This window comes from Schistocerca piceifrons, chromosome X, assembly GCF_021461385.2.
Source record: "Schistocerca piceifrons isolate TAMUIC-IGC-003096 chromosome X, iqSchPice1.1, whole genome shotgun sequence".
NCBI classification, from domain to species: domain Eukaryota; kingdom Metazoa; phylum Arthropoda; class Insecta; order Orthoptera; family Acrididae; genus Schistocerca; species Schistocerca piceifrons.
Window position 1 is genome coordinate 191443471 of NC_060149.1, and position 16712 is coordinate 191460182.

General features: G+C 44.7%; 1 protein-coding gene across 2 annotated transcripts in view; it reads right to left on the reverse strand.

The window, feature by feature from the left end:
* LOC124721868 (sulfate transporter-like) overlaps positions 1–16712 on the reverse strand; it is a 478624-nt gene that overhangs the window by 333141 nt on the left and 128771 nt on the right. Inside the window, exon 1 of one of the 2 annotated variants that reach the window (XM_047247006.1) lies at positions 3783–3865. The exons of the other annotated variant lie outside the window; for it this stretch is intronic. The gene's annotated coding sequence lies outside the window, so the exon portion shown is untranslated. Of the gene's footprint in view, positions 1–3782; positions 3866–16712 lie in introns of those variants that run through there. 2 annotated transcript variants of the gene reach the window in all.

Below are 16712 nucleotides of genomic sequence, written 5' to 3' on the forward strand. Positions count from 1 at the left end.
TGCGCCGTAGCGGTCGCGTGGTACCAGACTGTAGCGCCTAGAACCGCTCGGCCAGCAAGCCGGCTGCAGCGCCTAAGACCGCTCGGCTAATCCCGCGCGGCGCCCGGGTTTATTTCCCAGTTAACTATCACGGATTTTGATGGGCTAAGTTTACAGTTTGTTAGAGAAGGAAATGCGGAAGTAAAACAAGTGATAACGTCTCGTCGACATCGACGACAATTCAAACGGAGGAGTTGCTCAGATGGGCAGACATGGGGGGTAGGAAGCTTCGTTTTGAAAATTATGTATTGGATCAAACATTAAAACGAAAAGCCGGCCGCTGTGGCCGAGCGGTTCTAGGCGCTTCAGTCCGGAACCGCGCTGCTGCTACGGTCGCAGGTTCCTGCCTCGGGCACGGATGTGTGTGTTGTCCTTAGATTAGTTAGGTTTAAGTAGTTTTAAGTCTAGGGGACTGATGACCTCATACGTTAAGTCCCATAGTGCTTAGAGTCATTTGAACCAATTTAAACCGAAAAGATTCACATAAATGCTTATAGAGGACGGAACACTCAACATGAAGAGATATAGGCGAAGCACGTCCGGCCGTGCGTGACTTCCCACTCCATTTCAAAACTTCAGCTACAGTGAGCTATTTATCACGAAGTATCGCAAATATTGAATGATACATTACGTCGACAAGATACATTACGTCGACAATTCTAAGTACTCCAGCCAGATTCACTGCTGATTTTCTCCTAGTCTATCTTAAGATTTCCTTTTCCGAACTCTCTTCCTCTTTCCTCCTGCTAAATGTCTCTCCCGGTTCATTAATTTACGCTTCTTAAATAAATATATTGCGGCTAGTTGACGAATGTACATATAGAGGTACTTGCGATAAGACCAACTTCCTACTCGACACCTGTCTACTAGTCCGCAGTTTCTTATATCGTTCAGGAAAAATATTTTTTGCATTATTTGTTATATTGTAGCCGGTATCATATGCAATTTACAGCTGCTGAGAAATGGCAGCACGGTAACACGCTTCTTCTACCTCACGTCCTATTATCTCACTGTGTTCATTCACTCGACAACAGTGTTGCTTGACAATACAATGGCCGCTCCAGCACCTTACCCATGGAAACGCGTCTTGAAGGAATCTCCGATTGGCGTAGAATGGTGCTCCTCTATTCGAGGTATACGCACCCACCCTCTTAATCCCCTCCTCCCAAACATTTCAAAGTTGACCCCACGGAGCGTTGGGCAAGCGCCTACTGGAAATGGAATACCATTTCAAGTGACAAGGTTCATCTGTGTCGTATGGGTAACAGATGAGTGCTCATACAGAGTAACGCAAGCGCTTTCTCTTTTTTTTTTAAAAAAAAAAAAAGGTGAAAGCGAGCGAGAAGGTGCCGGTACTTAAGATACGCTACTCAAACGAGCACCTTAGGGCCACGCAGCTTAACATGCCCCATCCTGATGGCCAGTCCGTCGGATGGGGACATTAAGCGCGTAGTGGTATTCAGGACGAGTAGGCTACATACATAGTGGCACCGAGGTACACCCACTCTCTCCTAATATCATACAACACAAACATAACAACAAACTATACAGACCCGCGCACATTACAATCGCCTACCGAGCAAGGTGGCGTAGTGGCGATCACACTGGACTCGCATTCGGGAGGGCGACGGTTCAAAACTGCGTCCGGCCATCCTGATTTAGGTTTTCTGTGGTTTCCCTAAATCGTTTCAGAAAAATGACGGGATGGTTCCTTTGAAAGGGCACGGCCGACTTCCTTCCCTAATCTGATGGGATCGATGACCTCGCTGTTTGGTCCCACCCCCCCCCCCCCCCCAAATCAACCTATCTATCTATCTATCTATCTATCTATCTATCTATCTATCTATCTATCTATCTATCTATCTATCTATCTATCTATCTATCTAGCTACCAACCGTCACCCAATGTCAAAGGATACACTAAACATACAACCTTGGTACAGCCTGGAAATGTGCCATTGTGCGCCGAGGAAGAAAGCCCGTTTTGATTAAGCGACTGAAACTCCCCCTCGGGTTCCCCAGTCGACAATGCCACAGAATTCTCTCTTTCTGTTACTTCACGAAACTCTGCAGTGAGGTTTGAAATTTTATCCACGACACTGGCACAAAATCTGATGATCTGGAACTTGACGCCTTCACAATTTCTCCCATTGCCGGCTATATCCTGGCGGTGAAAATTTCTGCAGCCACCAGGCTTCAAACCAGCTCCCTCCGACTCGGGCACCACTGCACATGCGTGTGTGTGTTAGTAACCTGGACTATGGAAACCCCTTCCTCCAACAGAGACAGTTTTACAGGCAGACGGGTAACTTCGGCGAGATGGTAAAGTGAAGACAACATAAAATGAGCAGTTGTCTTCCTGGTTATAAGTAGGTTCGATCAGCACGCAAATATTACGGAAATGCTTCGTGAACTCAAATGGGGATTCCTGGGGGGGAAGATGCTCTTTTTGGGAACACTATTGTGGAAATTTAGAGAACCGGCGTTTGAGGCCGAATACAGATTGATTCAACTGCCGCCAACATAAACTTCGCGTAAGGAGCACGAAGATTAGGGCTCGTAAGGAGGTATATAAACAGTCGTTTTTCCCTAGCTGTATCTGCGAGTGGAACAGGAAAGTAAATGAACAGCAATGGTACGTGATAACCTCCGTCATTCACCGTGCGGTGGATTGCGGGGAATGAATGTATGTATGTATGTATGCATGTATGTATGTGTATATGAAGATTAAGATCTCCGTTTCCCCTCTTTCCACACACCAGTCACTACGGAACTTGCCAAAAGTATTTGCGCGTTAGTTGTGATTTAACTGCCAATGTAATATTCAAGACCAGGTTCACGACATGAGTAGTGGTTTCCGCTGAAGAATGATCGTTAATGATCAGAGATGAACAACGGACAGAGCACAATATTTCCATCAACTGTGTTTGAGCGACAACAGGACAAGTGGGAGCGTACAATTCTTGCACCTGATTAACAGACAATGTCTCTTCGCAGTACTTTTCCTTTCTGCTTTGATCCGCAACTGCAACAAATTTTTTGAAAGAAGCCTTTTTTCCGGCCTGAGGCTGCGTTTTATTTCAAATAAACACGTCACTTCATTAGCGTTTAGCTAATTTTGGCCCCTGAGCATTATCAAGCAATATCACAATCAAATTATGTTATATCCTTCCATTTGTCAACATGTCGCCATTCCCAGAGCAATGTGTAAGGATCAATATGTAATTGAGTACCCATATCCCTGTCGAAGGGCGCAATTTTGTATACCACCAGATGTGAGGTCTTATATCTGTGGAAATATACATTGTGGACAGCAATTCACCTGTAGTATGCAGTTCAAGTGGCGGCTTATTTGGTGCTTTCGGAACGAAAGGGCTACGTTCATCTTTCATGTGCTCTTGTCATATTCAGCAATAAAAATGTAACATATTTACCATGAACTCATCATCTGTAGGCATTACACAGGTACATACGACATAACACTCACAAGCGATAATATTTGTGTATTAAAAAGAATTATGTAATGATAACCTCCGTAAAAATGTCACTACCGTTGCTTTTGGTGTTTATTTTCTCTGAAACTCACCGCAGCTTGTATATTCGAAGCATGATAATTCCACTAGCTAATTATGGGAATCATAACCACAGGAAACTGATAACCACTCGAATTACAAATACAGAAAGAAACACCGAAATTCACACAGCAGCGGTGCATGCCAACATCACCGCTTAGGCATTACGTACGCGTTTTCCGCAGGCTTAAGATGACACCAGGTTAATGCGTTACTTCGACTGCTGTCACTCGTCTGCCAGCGCTTTGGCTGCCAAATTACTTCCTTTCACTCTCATGGGTTCCACAATTTCGTTTTGAGGCACGTGTGTTGTTTGCGCCGAGACGTGTTCACAGAGGGAAAATCCAAGACTAGTTCGTGTAGCATAAGCAAAGTCTGCGATGGCGAAGAAGAACTGGGAGCTGAATTGAAGTAATGAAGGTTAACACGCGTGTGTCAACATGAGATGTATCAGCTGCAGACACAGAGAAGGCCGATTCTACAGTGGGTGGCGCACGCTAGCGCATTCCCAGATGCCTCTATACGTGCGTTGACTGCGCCTACACACTGCCTATCCTTATAAAGCGCATGGCAGAGAGTAGTTATTACTCTACCATACATTAATATCTTCTACCTTTCCACTCACGGATGGAGCGCTAAAACAGCAATAGCTTTTATGCCTTTGAGCGAACTGTTATTACTCAGATTTTTACTTCACGAGCCCGCATCTCGTGGTCGTGCGGTAGCGTTCTCGCTTCCCACGCCCGGGTTCCCGGGTTCGATTCCCGGCGGGGTCAGGGATTTTCTCTGCCTCGTGATGGCTGGGTGTTGCGTGCTGTCCTTAGGTTAGTTAGGTTTAAGTAGTTCTAAGTTCTAGGGGACTGATGACCATAGATGTTAAGTCCCATAGTGCTCAGAGCCATTTGAACCATTTTTTTTTTTTTTTTTTTTTTTTTTTACTTCACGATATTTAAGTAACGATACGGTACGTAAGTATATCCGCAGTTTTCACCCTAGACACTGGTTATAGGAAATTTTTAAGCGGGATTTTCCCGAGATACACACGTCGTCTCTCTTCGACTGTCTACTAATTACAATTTTTCAGAAATTCTGTTTCACTCTACGCCTGTGGCCATTCGTTCCGCCGGCCGCGGTGGTCTAGCGGCTCTAGGCGCTCAGTCTGGAACCGCGCGACTGCTACGGTCGCAGGTTCGAATCCTGCCACGGGCATGGATGTGTGTGATGTCCTTAGGTTAGTTAGGTTTAAGTAGTTCTAAGTTCTAGGGGACTGATGACCACAGATGTTAAGTCCCATAGTGCTCGGAGCCAATTGAACCATTTTGAACCATTCGTTCCGCTTTCTTCGTATACGCTGCATGTCCCCTGTTAGATCGACCTTACATGCAACCCACACGATTTAATAGTATTCCAGTATTGGTTGGACAAAATTTTTGCGAGCAATCACTTTTCTATACAAACTGCAATTTCCCGGTAGCCTACTAACAAAACGAAGTCTGCCCCCTTACTTTTGTACCGCGTACAGACGTACAGGCAAAATGACACGAATAAAAGGCCGCACAAAGGGATACAGTCAGTCATTCGTTACATAATCCACTCGTGAACTAAACAGGAAGACAAGTTGACACAGTGGCATAAAAAGTAGCCTCTGGCGATCACTTTAGCGACCAGTATATTACAGATGCAGATGTAAAAAGCATTGGGAAGTACGATAGCTTTTGGTGTAGAGAGGATACAAAGTTGTGAGAATGAATCTGTTACTCTGTGATGGTGTTATTATTTCTATTATTTATTGCTGTATTTATTATACCTGTTGTCTTGTCTAAAATGAGTTTCAGTGTACACAATGTCATCGATAATTTTAATTACATAAGTTGCTTCATTTTTTAAACTCATTTGCTGCTGAAACTACTCGAAAGAAAGAAAAAGCATTATTAGATTTCAGATTAACTAAACATAATAAGAAAACAAAAACCAATAATAAAACTTGATAATACAAAATGAACTGTCATACGAATAAAAATCGGAGTGTGCAAAGTTCCGATTTGGAATCTCGGTCGGACATACAGCTTCAAACTGCTAGAAAGTTCCACCGTCTTGTTTGTTGAGCCAGTCATCTCACCTCAGGATTTATTTTTTTTGTTTTGTTTTTAAAATCGTCTCAGTTAAATAACGGGATGTTGCATATTAATAGTTCATGACTGAAGCCTTTCCCTCACCTTACCCACTACTAAGATTTGTAAAATGAAGTTAATTCTTACACGACACGTAAGTGTTGTTACTGCAGTGGTAATAATCGTCATTCTGGAATCCCACATTTCCTTGTTTTGTTTACTTTCAGTACCTCCTGCGTATGTGTTGACACAGTGTCAATAACACTAAACAGAAACAAAACATTCCCAAATTTACGAGGCGCCACGTTCGCAGCCTGTTACGCCTTTCCTATGTTCTGGTTTCTTCCCCTCAACCACGTCGAATACTCGATTGTTTTTCGACGCAATAATACATTCTAAGAAAATGTAAGGATTAAAATGTAGACTTCAGGCCTTCTAGGAGAGGTTTTGCTTACCGAAGGCCGGCTTCCTTTCCTTACTGGTAAGGAAGGCGTGAGAAACGTTTTCTTCCTCTCTCTTTCTCGGGGCCGGCCGCGGTGGTCTAGCGGTTCAGGCGCTCAGTCCGGAACCGTGGGACTGCTACGGTCGCAGGTTCGAATCCTGCCTCGGGCATGGATGTGTGTGATGTCCTTAGGTTAGTTAGGTTTAAGTAGTTCTAAGTTCTAGGGGACTGATGACCACAGATGTTAAGTCCCATAGTGCTCAGAGCCATTTGAACCATTTTTTCTGTTTCTCGAATTTAGATAAGGCGCGCGTTTCGAAATGGTGTCGAGCTGCGAAGATTCTGTTACGTGCCGTGGACCCTATCCATTTTATTCTTAAAACTGAACTAAGCCGACACTGATCAATGGAGAAAATAGATCTGAGAGATTTCATTTCTTTCCATAAACCATTTGTTCGTACATTCTGAGATCCTGAGGGGAGAGATCCGTAGCTCTTGCTAGCACTCGTGCAACCTGATGTGTGTCTACAACAGCGAGTAGTTCGCCTTCCGTAATGTTCGCACATGCATTGACAATGCGCTGACGAATGTTGTCAGACGTTGTCGGTGGATCACGATAGCAAATATCCAAGAAATCCGGTGAACGTGCGGGCCATGGTATGGTGCATTGACGACCAATCCACCTGTCATGAAATATGCTATTCAATGCCGCTTCAGCCGCACGCAAGCTATGTGCCGGACATCCATCATGTTGGAAGTACATCGCCATTCTGTCATGCATCGAAACATCTTGTAGTAACATCGGTAGAACATTACGTAGGAAATCAGCATACATTGGACCATTTAGATTGCCATCGATAAAATGTGGGCCAATTATCCTTCCTCCCATAATGCCGCACCACACATTAACCCGCCAAGGTCGCTGATGTTCCACTTGTCGCAGCCATCGTAGATTTTCCGTTGCCTCATAGTACATATTATGCAGGTTTACGTTACCGCTGCTGGTGAATGACGCTTTGTCGCTAAATAGAACGCGTGCAAAATATCTGTCGTCGTCCCGTAATTTCTCTTGTGCCCAGTGGCAGAACTGTACACGACGTTCGTCGCCATGCAATTCCTGGTGCATAGAAATATAGTACGGGTGCAATCGATGTTGATGTACCATTCTCAACGCCTACGTTTTTGAGATTCCAGATTCTCGCGCAATTTGTCTGCTACTGATGTGCGGATTAGCCGCGACAGCAGCTAAAACACCTACTTGGGCATTATCATTTGTTGCAGGTCGTGGTTGACGTTCCACATGTGGCTGAACACTTCCTGTTTCCTTAAATAACCTAACTATCCGGCGAACGGTCCGGACACTTGGATGATGTCGTCCAGGATACCGAGCAGCATACATAGCACACGCCCGTTGGGCATTTTGATCACAATAGCCATACATCAACACGATATCGATCTTTTCCGCAATTGGTAAACGGCCCATTTTAACACGGGTAACGCATCACGAAGCAAATACCGTTGGCACTGGCGGAATGTTACGTGATAGCACGTACTTACACGTTTGTGACTATTACAGCGCCGTCTATCACAAAGCGAAAAAAGTGGTCCAACTAAAACATTCATATTTCTTTACGTACTAGACGAATATGTAATAAAAATGGGGTTCCTATTTTTAAAAAACGCAGTTGACATCCGTTTGACCTATGACAGCGCCATCTAGCGGGCAAACCATAGCTCCATCTGGCTTCCCCCTTCAAGCTAGACGAGTTTCGTTCTTTTTTAGTTTTTTCGTTTGATGCTTATTTCGTGAGATATTTGGCCCGGTCACTATCAATGGACCACCCTGTGTAAGTGGTTTTGACAAAGGGCACATTGTTGTGGCGCTGAGCCTGGAAACGAGAATCTCTGAAATGGAGAAGCTGGTCGCCTGTTAGCGCACTACTGTCGTGGGCACCTATGTAAAGTGGTTGAAAGATGGTGAAATAACGAGTATGCCGTATGATATTGGACGACCGTATCTCATCACAAAACGTAGAGGTCGTTGGATCCCCCACTGTGTAGTTCAGGATAGGCAGCAATCCGTGGTAGGTCTGACGACAGAGTACAACGCTGGTGCAGACAAGTGCTTCGGGGCACACCGTTGAAGGCCCTTGTTGAACACATATCTCCACATCAAAAGACCCCTACATGTTCATGTGTTGACCCAGCGACATCGTTATTTACGATTTCAGTGGACACAGCATTACTGTTTTCACCGCGGATCTTCTATACAAACGTGTCGCCTGTCCAATAAATGGCATTTCTTGTTACACCAGGTCGATGGTTGGGTCCTTCCGTGCCGTCAACCAGGCGAATGACTGCACGAAACATGCACTGCGCCACAAAATGTTTCAAATGGCTCTGAGCACTATGGGACTTAACATCTACCGTCATCAGTCCCCTAGAACTTAGAACTAATTAAACCTAACTAACCTGAAGACATCATACTCTGCGCCACAGATGCCAGTAAGGGCAGAATTATGCTATGAGGTACATTTCGTTGGGCTCCCGTGGGGTCTGTGGTGATACTGAAGACATGACGACAGCAGTTAACTACGTGAACATTATTGAGGACCACCTGCATCCCTTCATGATTGAAGTCTCCCCTTATGGCGAAGACATCTTCCAGCAGGACAAATGTCCGCGTTGCTAGGTCAGAGTATTGCTACAGTAGTTTAAGGGGCATTACAGTGAACCCACATTGATGACCTGGCCAGCAAATGTGTCTGGTCTGTACCCCCTGTAACACACGTCGGGCGCCAGCTGCGTGCCCGTAAACCACCATCCCGTAATTTGCGGGAAATGCTTGACATCTAGTGGTTCAAATGGCTCTGAGCACTATGGGACTCAACATCTTAGGTCATAAGCCCCCTAGAACTTAGAACTACTTAAACCTAACTAACCTAAGGACATCACACACACCCATGCCCGAGGCAGGATTCGAACCTGCGACCGTAGCAGCCTCGCGGTTCCGGACTGCAGCGCCAGAACCGCACGGCCACCGCGGCCGGCTGATATCTAGTCCCACATACTTCTGGAATCCTGTGAAACACTTGTAGTATCCATGCCAAGCACGATCTCTGTTGTATTGTGTTTGAAAAGTGGAACAACACGCTATTAAACAGGTGGTCATCGGTGCATACGGTCTATACAGACGAAATTTCGTATGTGGTTCGGTTCATGTATGATTTGAACTTTCGCTGCACTCAACAGATACTACAATGCAAGGCGGTGCCTAAAAAAAAAAGTACGACACTGGAATAATCTTCTGGCGAAAACGAGTCAAATTCTACTTCGCTTGCTCCATTCGGTTTTCCTCTCACTCAATGAGAAAACCGGAATCGAAGCTTCCACAATGAATTTTTGTGAAACGTGGGCTAGTACTCCGTCTCGATAGTAGAAGAGCAGCATTCTCCTAAGTGGAAAAATCGTTTAAAGTCACATGGAACAGCTTCTACAGTGGAGTCTCGTTTTAACATCCGGCCTTTCAACCTTACTGAAAAAGGCTCGTTAGCATCTGTAACGAGAGCGAACGTTGCCAGACGCATAATTAACGTAACGCTACCGGCCGCACGAGAAACTCCAATGGGGCCACAGCAAATGCTCTGCTCCGAAGTTGTGTTCAAATTTAAGCCTCTTTGCTCGTCGCTCAACTTACTCGCATGAGGTTTTCTTTTCTGTATGTATCTCCCTGCTGCATGGATTCTTTTTCCTCCAAGTTATTTAATAAGTCTCTCTCTCAAATCAAGTTTGATGCGGGCCCTGACAGCCGGTGAATTTCTGCTCTGAGTTGAACAGATTCATCACTGTACTCACTCGACGTCTGTCATCCACGGAATGCTGGGACAGATGTTTTCGCCGGTCGATGTGGTCGAGCGGGTCTACGCGCTTCAGTCTGGAACCGCGCGGTCGCTACGGTCGCAGGTCCGAATCCTGCCTCGGGCATGGATGTGTGTGATGTCCTTAGGTTAGTTAGGTTTACATAGTTCTAAGTTCTAGGGGACTGGTGACCTCAGATGTTGAGTCCCATAGTGCTCAGAGCCATTTCAACCAAATGTTTTCGTTTTTGTTCTGCTACCTTTCCCCATCATGTGAGTCCATACGGCAGATAAACCTATGTTCTGCTTTCACATCCCTGAGGAACTGAATTCGACATTGACTGTGGCCATGGTGGCTGGATACGGGTACCGTGACAGTTATTCATAAATTATTTATTTTGTACTGCTACCAATCAAATTATTTTTAAATTACTTCATTGTCATGTGTCCAGAGCGTGTTTTTCTTACCATCATGCGTTTTTACTGCAAAAGTTAATGAATTCATCTATAATTAAATATTTGGTAATTTACAAACTATGCCTAAAGTAATCTTGACGGGATCAAAAAAAATGCTTCAAATGGCTCTGAGCACTATGGGACTTAACATCTGAGGTCATCAGTCCCCTAGAACTTAGAATTATTTAAACCTAACTAACGTACGGACATCATTCACATCCATGCCCGAGGCAGGATTCGAACCTGCGACCATAGCGGTCGCGCGGTTCCAGACTGTAGCGTCTAAAACCGCTCGGCCTCTCTCGCCGGCTTGACGGAATCACTTCTCGTGAAAAATGGGGGGGGGGGGGGGGGGAACGAGGGGAGGGGAGGCGAGAAAAAGACATCCCCTGTTGTTGATGTTGTTGTTGCTGCTGCTGCTGCTGCTGCTGCTATTGATGCGCTGCATCTTTTTCATTCTGTTACTGCCTGCGTCGGACGCATGTCTATATTTGGGCTTCATTTAGTATGTTGCACTAATAATATAACATGTCTTCCCCATATCACAGATTTTGCTTACAGTGTCTACATTCTAACCGTTATTTGTCACGCATTTCCTGGTGGAACCGCCATATTATGTCACAGAATTTCACCACGATATTATAAGCACCCAGTACCAACTATCTTGTTGCAATATTTTCTGAAACTGACTGTAGGACATGGTTTATAACTGCAGATAAACATTTACGATATTACTTTCGTATGACAGACATCCAATTGTCGCTACAAGATCGATTATCAGTTCCCTATACATCGATCTTTGCTTTAAAAATAGCTCTGCAGTCAATTGTTTTCCACTGGTGTGACTCATAACTACTGCGTTAAAGTAAGCTTTACGCTACAGAGAAATTTTGAGCTTTCAACTTGCGTTATTTCATTTAATCCACGTAGAATAGTTCAACATCAGCATTAGCATTAGCAACACATTAAAGACACAGGCCACTCAATGAAAATTTGCAACAGATACGATGGAGAGAATGGAAATATTTATCAATAAACAGTAAATGAAAATACTATTGTAAATGAAATAACGGGAATTGAATCCTCATTTATCAGTAACCGTAAGATTACATGTAAATTAAGCAAGCGACCTTACGGTGAGAGCCGGGGGGGGGGGGCACTTTATGCAACAATTGTACATCCCCGCCGCGCGGTCTGAGGCGTCTTCGCCTTGCCACGGTCCACGCGGCGCATTTCGTCATAGGGTTATTCGTAAGCGTGATTGCGTTACGAAGATGTTTAGCAAACTCAAGTGGCAGACTCTGCAAGAGAGGCGCTCTGAATCGCGGTGTAGCTTGCTGTCCAGGTTTCGAGAGGGTGCGTTTCTGGATGAGGTATCGAATATATTGCTTCCCCTTACTTATACCTCCCGAGGAGATCACGAACGTAAAATTAGAGAGATTCGAGCGCGCACGGAGGCTTTCCGGCAGTCGTTCTTCCTGCGAAACATACGCGACTGGAACACGAAAGGGAGGTAATGACAGTGGCACGTTTAAGTGCCCTCCGCCACACACCGTTGGGTGGCTTGCGGAGTATAAATGTAGATGTAGGCACTGGGATTTTCACTTACCACTGTGCAAAGGGTATAGCGTGTTGAGAACTGGTCGCCGTCGACTACAGCGAAATCAACCGTGGCTACACGGGCCATTGCATAAGTAGACTTCAATATCTTTGTCAGTGAGGTATAATGACATAACGCATCGCAAATGTACCTAGTGTATGTGATAATTATTTCAGCCTTGGTGCGCCTTCAGAGCACATTTGTCTACACTGTTTCACCGCATGTTTGTACATTTTTCAAGTATCCTTAAATTTTTAACTGACTCGGATGCTGCTGTCTGATCATTCTCTGCCGCTCAAAGGCGCTGCAGTCATGGACTGTGCGGCTGGTCCCGGCGGAGGTTCGAGTCCTCCCTCTCGGTCACGTGTGTGTGTGTGTGTGTGTGTGTGTGTGTGTTTGTCCTTAGGATAATTTAGGTTAAGTAGTGTGTGAGCTTAGGTACTGATGCCCTTAGCAGTTAAGTCCCATAACATTTCACACACATTTGAACATTTGCCGCTCAAACTCACGAGTTGTGTGTTCAACTTCCAGCGCTAAGCACAACGTAGATTAGGCTTTCCCAACCGGTGCGTCGCAGCGTTTTAGTGAGTGGTTTCGTACAGTCTAAAGTCCATGGAGCGTGTTTCGAAATACTGCTCCGCCTATAGGCCTAGATTAAGTTCATAAAATGATGCATTTTACTTTTTAATGTCAACTGTACCAACTTATATTTCGTATCGGACTGTGCAAGTCAGCATCTGCAACCACTGGCAACTGTTAGTCGTGCACGCCGGTAATTCGAGCAATGGCAAAAACCTGAAACAGTGATTAATTTTACTATTTTCACTAAGTGGAAACAAGACTAGGAATATCCTGGTTACTTGGTCAGTTCCAGAGCACGCACAGTCTAAGCTGATAGTGGTCCAAAAATTTTATTCTAGTTTTATGAAGTGCATTTTTTTGAATAAAGGTTTCTCAGTCCATCAGTGCTACGTGTACTCTCGCCCCCCCCCCCCCCTTCCCTTCACTTCCCCTAACTCACAACCCACCCCTCCCGTGACCTTTAACCATCCCTGTGTACGCCCTAAGGCACAGCATTGACGTTGGAGCACCGTCAGTGGATACTCGAAGCATGGAAAAAGATCGCTCTTACTTGTGGGTCGCAGTAAACAATGGTTCACGCCAATGAAGAGATACCAGTACGTCGATTATCACATGTGGCGATTTGTCCCCGACGGCCGGTGTGGACAAGCGGTTCCAGGCGCTTCAGTCTGGAACCGCGCGACCGCTACGGTCGCAGGTTCGAATCCTGCCTCGGGCATGGATGTGTGTGATGTTCTTAGGTTGGTTAGGTTTAAGTAGGGGACTGATGACGTCAGATGGTAAGTCCCATAGTGTTCAGAGCCATTTGAACCATTTGATTTGTCAGGCAGACCAACAGGAAACGCTTCCTGTCCGTCATGAAATTTTCGATTATGTCGCAAACCTGGTTAGATATTCCATATGGACGTATTTTCTTCAGAAAGCGACAGTGTGATACTGAAGTTTTCGTAAGTCTGTCGCAACAAAATTACTGAAACACTCTAAAAAGTCCTCACACATGTATAGGATAGTCTATTCCATTAATTTCAGAGAATTGCATTCACATCATATTATCAAGTAGACTTAAAATATTATTGCAGGTAATGGAGTTTACCACGATGAAAAAATTCATTTTGATTTTTTATTAAATGTCATGTTTGCCCCATTCCCGATCTTCGGACCATACGTCATCCGAGTTCTCTTCAGAACTCAAACTATTATTTTTTACAAACAAATACAAAATTTCATTTACAAAAAGGAAACAGTATAACATGTTTATGGAATCATATATTTTGTTGTTTAATTTTCTACACAAATTTTTATCGGAGGCCACTTATTTTGAGGCAACAGTCCTTTTCTTTTCCTGATTTGTTGCCTTGCGACATTTGGGAATCTTATATCTCTATGCATAATTAGAGTATCAACAATTTTAATACAACAATAAATATAAAATATATAGTTTAACTATGCATAAAATGGGGCACATTAAATGGCACCAACAGTACACACATGCGCATTAAAACAACCTATCAAATCGTAAATAAAAGCACAATAAGGCATATTTAATGGACCGAGTAGGAAATAGAGGATATTAATGGACATACTGAAAGCATAATGATATGACAAGAATGGGGTAAGGTCTGAATATATGTCTGAACTTCGAAGATAGTGATTTGGAAAAATGAAGGGACATGTACAGCACAAAAGCGTACAGGCCGACCTCATCTGTTGACCGACTGAGACCGCCGACAGTTGAAGATGGTCGTAATGTGTAATTGGCAGACATCTATCCAAACCATCACACAGCAATTCTAAAGTGAATCTGATTCACTGCAAGTACTATGACAGTTTGGCGGGAGGTGAGAAAACTTGGATTTCATAGTCGAATGGGTGCTCATAAGCCACAAATCACGCCGGTAAATGCCAAACAACACCTCGCTTGGTGTAAGGAGCGTAAACATTGGACGATTGAACAGTGGAAAAACGTTGTGTGGAGTGGCGATTCACGGTACACAATGCGGCGATCCCATGGCAGGGTGTGGGTAGGGCGAATGCCCTGTGAACGTCATCTGCCAGCGTGTGTAGTGCCAACAGTAAAATTCGGAGGTGGTGGTGGTGTTATGGTGTGGTGGTGGTTTTCATGGAGGGGGCTTGCACCTCTAGTTGTTTTGCGTGGCACTATCACAGCGGAGCCATACATTGATGTTTTAAGCACCTTCTTGCTTCCCACTGTTGAAGAGCAATTCGGCGATGGCAATTGCATCTTTCAACACGATCGAGCACCTGTTCATAATGCACGGCCTGTGGCGGAGTGTTTACACCACAATAACAACCCTGTAATGAACTGGCCTGCACAGAGTCCTGTCCTGAATCCTATAGAACCCCTTTGGGATGTTTTGGAAGGCCGACTTCGTGACAGGCCTCACCGACCGACATCGATACCTCTCCCCAGTGCAGCACTCCGTGAAAAATGGACTGCCATTCCCCAAGAAACCTTCCAGCACCTGACTGAACATATGCCTGCGAGAGTAGGAGCTGTCATCAAGGCTAAGGGTGGGCCAACACCGTATTGAATTCCAGCATTACCGTTGGTGGGCGCCACGAACTTTTAATTTCTTTTCAGCCAAGTTACCGGATACTTTTGATGACAGTGTAGGAAATTACTTACGAAATACTCGCGCCGCCCATATTGCTCTAGTGTGTGGAACCCATACCCAGTAGGATTAAGAGGGGATCTTGAATGTATACGAAGAAGGGTAGCAGGGTAACAGGGTAACAGGAGAACAGGAGAACGTTATGAAGACGTTGAAAAACTTTAACTGGCTGACACAGGAAGATACTGGTAGACGTCAAATATCCCATGTGCGAACAGAAAGGAAAAACCCCAATACGAGATACATTGGGAAGTACCCTCTGGCATGAATTTGGAAGCGGCTTGCAGAGTGCTGAAGTAGGTGTAGATGCGTTATTGATGTTAAAAATGAGCTGCTTTTTAGTGTTTCTCAAGCAAATGATTCCTGGAGCATAGGCAGCTACAGAATTTGACTTCCACAGCAGATCTTGCACAATAAATGTCCCTTTAGGCAAGAATGATTAAGAAAGGCCAAATACATATAACTAGCTCTGAATCGGATTCCAAGTCTTAGTAAGATGGTTACTGTCACACCCTGCTGCGCCATAGTTTTCCACATAAGTTACGAACCGTCAGACACAGCGCAAGCTCGCCGGGCCCGAGTGGAATAAGCGGCCTGCTTTCTGGATGCCGGTGCCCGGAGTTTGTTAAATGCAACATTAAAATGCAGCGGAGGTTCGCATCGCACCCGGGGAACTAGGTCACGCCAAGACGCTCTACCACCAGCCCGCATCTGCAACTCTTTAAGAACAGTCCCGTCGGGTATCGTTCCCTATTACACTACAGGTAGCCGTACCTCAAACTCAACGCATCAGAGACCTGGCTTTTTTTCTATTACACACTACGCTATGTGCTAACCTACACAGCAAACGCGCCATAAAGATCTTTATTTGTAGGCAGCTGATGGTAATGCCGTCTTCATATGTGATCGCCAAAGACTACGAGATTTGCTTGAGTGCTTGTTGAGTGCTAAGCAACGATCATACCGGACGTGCTCAGCGACAGCACCGCTCTCTAGCGGCAGTTGTCGGCAACACTTGACGCACCAATTAGTCTACAAACATTTTTGTAAAAAATTGGAAATAGCGGCGTTAAGTTAATTAGCAACTGTTTAGGATGATCGAAGGAAGTCTCGAAATTCGTGAAATACAAACATCTCACCGCTCCGTTCCGCATTGTATTCAAGATTTCCCACGAAGCGGAAACAGAGTGCCCAATTGAGGTACCAAAACGCAATAAAGTAACTGAAGCACACCTTTATATGAAAGAATGGTGGGAGATTGAATGCACAGTTTCATAACACTGCTATTCAGTGCAGGGATCTCAACAGAGTAAGACTTGCCACTAGTCATAAAGAATTCATTTCTTAAGAAAGCTGGCAGCTGCAATGAACACAAACTGTTAGAAAACCATCTTAAATACATTTAAAAGATGCCCTAGCGC